This window comes from Chanos chanos, chromosome 6 (genome assembly GCF_902362185.1).
Source record: "Chanos chanos chromosome 6, fChaCha1.1, whole genome shotgun sequence".
Taxonomy (NCBI): Eukaryota; Metazoa; Chordata; class Actinopteri; order Gonorynchiformes; family Chanidae; genus Chanos; species Chanos chanos.
Genome location: NC_044500.1, coordinates 49,469,558 through 49,474,557, shown reverse-complemented (window position 1 = coordinate 49,474,557; position 5,000 = coordinate 49,469,558). Strand labels below are relative to the sequence as shown.

Genomic DNA, 5,000 nt, shown 5'->3' with positions numbered 1-5,000 from the left:
ACACGAACACTGTCGACCGTAACAAACACGTTGTAGAGGCACGCAGGGAAAACACTTCCTTACACCCAGAGTAAACTAACCCTATCCATAACCATAATCCTAACAACAAGCGCGCACATGTGCAGAACGGATCGGGAAGCGGGGACGGATCGGGCAGAGGGGACGGATCGGGAAGCGGGGACGGATCGGGCAGAGGGGACGGATCGGGAAGCGGGGACGGATCGGGAAGCGGGGACGGATCGGGAAGCGGGGACGGATCAGGCAGCGGGGACGGATCGGGAAGCGGGGACGGATCAGGCAGCGGGGGCGGATCGGGCGGCGGGGGCGGATCGGGAAGCGGGGACGGATCAGGCAGCGGGGACGGATCAGGCAGCGGGGTCGGATCGGGCAGTGGGGATGGATCGGGCGGCGGGGGCGGACCGGGAAGCGGGGACGGATCGGGAAGCGGGGACAGATCGGGAAGCGGGGACGGATCGGGAAGCGGGGACAGATCGGGAAGCGGGGACGGAATCGGGAAGCGGGGACGGATCGGGCTCTTACAGGCTTGACTACGGTGTGTTTCGGAAGGTAGGCGTAAAAATGTATAAAGCTGTGCTTCACAAGTAGCGTCTTTTTGATGAAAACACTGGCCAGAGCATTTTCACAGGCAGCGAGAGAAAAACGCGGGCAGCGTTTGTTCCAAAAAAACAGCGGAGAGCGTCTTCTGTTGCCATAACAACAGCTACTGCAACAGGCTAGTTTTGCTAACGACAAGCAGTAAACACTGACGCTGCCCGATTTTGGGCGCTACGTGATTTGCGGCAGAAGTCTGAAAGTCCGGAAGTCCGGTAGGCAACACGCATGCGCAGCAAGAACAGTTTACGACACTGATCGATTTGCATAATGACACTGGCTGTGTCTGAAATGGCATACTAGTGTACTGCATACTGCATACTGGCCCAGTATACACTGTGTACTGCACACTACTCCCCATCCTAGTATCCAGTATGGTACGCAATTATGAGAACTTTCGTGTAGTGTAGTATACGTTTGCTATTTGTTCTGTTAAAAACGAACACACGACTACAACAAATATCTATCAAAAGAAGCCCAATAAGAAAGTGTATGAAGACTTATTACATCAAAATTATGCAACTGATAGATTTATGTCTGGAACTGCAGCCAGTGTTGACGCTGGAGCCACCTCTGTCGCTGTCCGCCATGTCTTTTGAAATTTTAGCAGTTGGAAATCACCGAGTTGCATCATGGGATGCAGTAGCCGATGAAGTGAGCTCCGGTTGTATACAGCAAATTTTCGCCAGACTAGTACATCATCCGGGTGACTGTTGTGTACTTTTTATTTTGCAGATAATAAGTAAGACAATAAGAAAATATAAAATAAGAAAATAAGTAAGGACGTATGGAGGGTAATGAATTCTCCGTGATCCAGTCAGTCAGATGTCCTTGTTCATATTCACTTTGTGTATTTCATGTGTTATCGGGAAGCGCCCAAAATCAGGCAGCAGCAAACACAAACACTTACCAGAAACTCCTGATAAAAACGATTAAAAACTCACTCATCTATCTATCAGTCCATTTATCTCTCTGTCTGTTTCTCAGTGTCTCTACTCCAATTTGACAAATTTACCCCCCTTTTCTCTCCCTCCTCCCACTTCTCTTCTCTGAGACAGTTTCAGCTCCACCAAATCACCTGGCCCCCAGCAGACTCCCCACTGCCACAACCGTCAGGAGGAGACCAGAGGACCGGGACAGGATGCGTGTACACGACACAGATCTGAACATCCCGCCAGGATAACCTGCTGTGAACCTCCACTCAACCAACAAACAGCAAGTCTGTGTGTGTGTGTGTGTGTTTTAAGCACAGCTCAGTCCAGCCCTGTCCTACAGTCAGGAAATGTCTTCTCTGACTGTTAGATCGCCCAAGTACCAAAGCATGTACTGTTTTTATAAGAGCAGTGTTTGATCAATTGTGTGCCGCATGAATGAATAACATCTATAGATAGATAGAGAGATAGACAGATAGATAGATAGCCTATTTCCATGTAATTAAAAATATTCACGTTTTCTTTGTCTTTCAGATTTTCTCACCCAAGAAGAGCGCCATCTGATGGCCAGAGCAGGGTGCTGTCACAGTGTGATGTGGGACAGAATAAACATGTGTGATGAGGCATTAATGGGTGCTGGAGAGGCAGCAGCTTACGGTCTACTCTAGAAATAGGATTAGACACACTGAGAAAACTGAACTGTTTGCTGTAGCTTCATGCTATTTCATCATCACAGAGAGACGTGGTCTTACATATTCAGGGTGGGGAGGGGGCTAATGTGACAGTGTCTGGCTCTGTTTCTGTCTGTGGTTGTGTGATTGTGAGTGTGAGTGTGAGTGTGATTGTGTTAGTGTGAGTGTGGTTGTGTGTGAGGTTGTGTTAGTGTTTGTGGTTGTGTTGGTGTGAGTGTGGTTGTGTTAGTGTGAGTGTGACTGTGAGAGTGTGGTTGTGTTAGTGTGAGTGTGGTTGTGTGAGTGTGAGTGTGTTAGTGTGAGTGTGAGTGTGGTTGTGTGAGTGTGGTTGCGTGTGAGGTTGTGTTTCTGTTTATGGTTGTGTTAGTGTGAGTGTGGTTGCGTGTGAGGTTGTGTTTTTGTCTGTGGTTGTGTTAGTGTGAGTGTGATTGTGTGTGAGGTTGAGTTACTGTTTGTGGTTGTGTTAGTGTCTGTGGTTGTATTAGTGTGAGTGTGGTTGTGTGTGAAGCTGTGTTAGTGTTTGTGGTTGTGCTTCTGTCTGTGGTTGTGTTAGTGTGAGTGTAGTTGTGTGTGAGGTTGTATCTCTGTTTGCAGTTGTGTTAGTGTGAGTGTGGTCGTGTGTGAGGCTGTGTAACTGTTTCTAGGTGTGTGTGAAATTGTGCTACGGTTTGTGATTGTTGGTGAAGTTGTGTTATTGTTTGTGATTGTGCGTGCAGTTGTGTTATTGTTTGTGATTGTGTGTGAGGTTGTGTTATTGTTTGTGATTGTGTGTGAGGTTGTGTTATTGTTTGTAACTGTGTGTGAGGTTGTGTTATTGTTTGTAGTTGTGTGTGAGGTTGTGTTATTATTTGTGGTTGTGTGTGAGGTTGTGGTACAGTTTGTGGTTGTGTGTGAGGTTGTGTTATTGTTTGTGGTTGTGTGTGAGGTTGTGTTATTATCTGTGGTTGTGTGAGGTTGTGTTATTGTTTGTGATTGTCAGGTTGTGTTATTGTTTGTTGTTGTGTGTGAGGTTGTGTTATTATTTGTGGTAGTGTGTGAGGTTGTGTTATTGTTTGTAGTTGTGTGTGAGCTTGTGTTATTATTTGTGGTTGTTTGTGAGGTTGTGTTATTGTATGGGGTTGTGTGTGAGGTTGTGTTATTGCTTGTAGTTGTGTGTGAGGTTGTGTTATTGTTTGTGACTGAAGTTGTGTTATAGTTTGTGGTTGTGTGTGAGGTTGTGTTATTGTTTGTGGTTGTGTGTAAGGTTGTGTTATAGTTTGTGGTTGTGTGTGAGGTTGTGTCATTGTTTGTGGTTGTGTGTGAGGTTGTGTGTGAGGTTGTGTTATTGTTTGTGGTTGTGTGTGAGGTTGTGTTATTATTTGTGGTTGTGTGTGAGGTTGTGTTATTGTTTGTGGTTGTGTGTGAGGTTGTGTTATTGTTTGTGGTTGTGTGTGAGGTTGTGTTATTATTTGTGGTTGTGTGTGAGGTTGTGTTATAGTTTGTGACTGAAGTTGTGGTATAGTTTGTGGTTGTGTGTGAGGTTGTGTTATTGTTTGTGGTTGTGTGTGAGGTTATGTGTCAGGTTGTGTTATTGTTTGTGGTTGTGTGTGAGGTTGTGTTATTATTTGTGGTTGTGTGTGAGGTTGTGTTATTGTTTGTGACTGAAGTTGTGGTATAGTTTGTGGTTGTGTGTGAGGTTGTGTTATTGTTTGTGGTTGTGTGTGAGGTTGTGTGTCAGGTTGTGTTATTGTTTGTGGTTGTGTGTGAGGTTGTGTTAGAGTGTGTGACACACTTTACGTATCCTGCTGTGTTTGTGTGTGTCATAGCTGATGCTGTGCATAGTGAGGACCTGTGTTTGTGTGTGTCATAGCTGATGCTGTGCATAGTGAGGACCTGTGTTTGTGTGTGTCATAGCTGATGCTGTGCATAGTGAGGACCTGTGTCTCTGTGCTTTACAGGGACAGTGCATCTCTGGAGAGAGAAGGGACACACATTACCCAGCATTCCCTGCTCTCGCCCCCAAACGCTCTACATCTTTAGCTCATCCCTGCTGACACCCCCTCAAGTATGCACACACACACACACACACACACACACACACACACAAAGCCTTTCTCTCATACACGCACATACAAACAAACACACAAATTGAGCAGCACTCCCTCACTTAATGGTGGCTGTTACACAACACACACACACACACATATCCATCCATAAAAGTTCACTTTAAATAACGTCTCCGCATAAACCCTTCGCCGACATTTCATCCTTCATGGACACGATGGAGTTTCGTGACTGTTTCTGGCAGAGTATATCCTCAACATTTGGTGCTGCTCTGCATGCATGATGTACTTTAGGACGCTCAGCAACATACACACACATACACACACACACATACACACACACACACAGTGCACAGAGGGGGCAGGTATCGCCTTTCATTTCACTGGGCACAACGGATAGTTCTTCAGGTCAAATTTAAAACTGAGAACAGCGTTAGTGGAATAGATGGTGACCTGTCCCTGCAGGTTCTCTCCGCTAATCGGCTATTTGGGGAGCAAAAAAGACTCCTAGATCTGTTACTGACCGTATCTGTACACGTTCCGTGAAGGAGCCTACAAAACAGCGCAACGCTCCGCTACAAACTGACTTCCAAACGGAGAAATACAGAGACTCTATAGCAAGACGTGTAATTTTTCCAGGCACATTTAAAAATGTTGATGTCATTTTTTGCTATGTTCTCTAATTCGGGACACTCAGCATTAATCTAGTGGATATTCTGATG

The 5,000-nt window shown here is 45.9% G+C and overlaps 1 protein-coding gene across 2 annotated transcripts in view; it reads right to left on the bottom strand.

Annotated features, from left to right (window-relative positions):
* The window catches only part of dip2bb (disco-interacting protein 2 homolog Bb), a 59,670-nt gene that overhangs the window by 54,040 nt on the left and 630 nt on the right, over window positions 1–5,000 (bottom strand). The window lies entirely within an intron of this gene.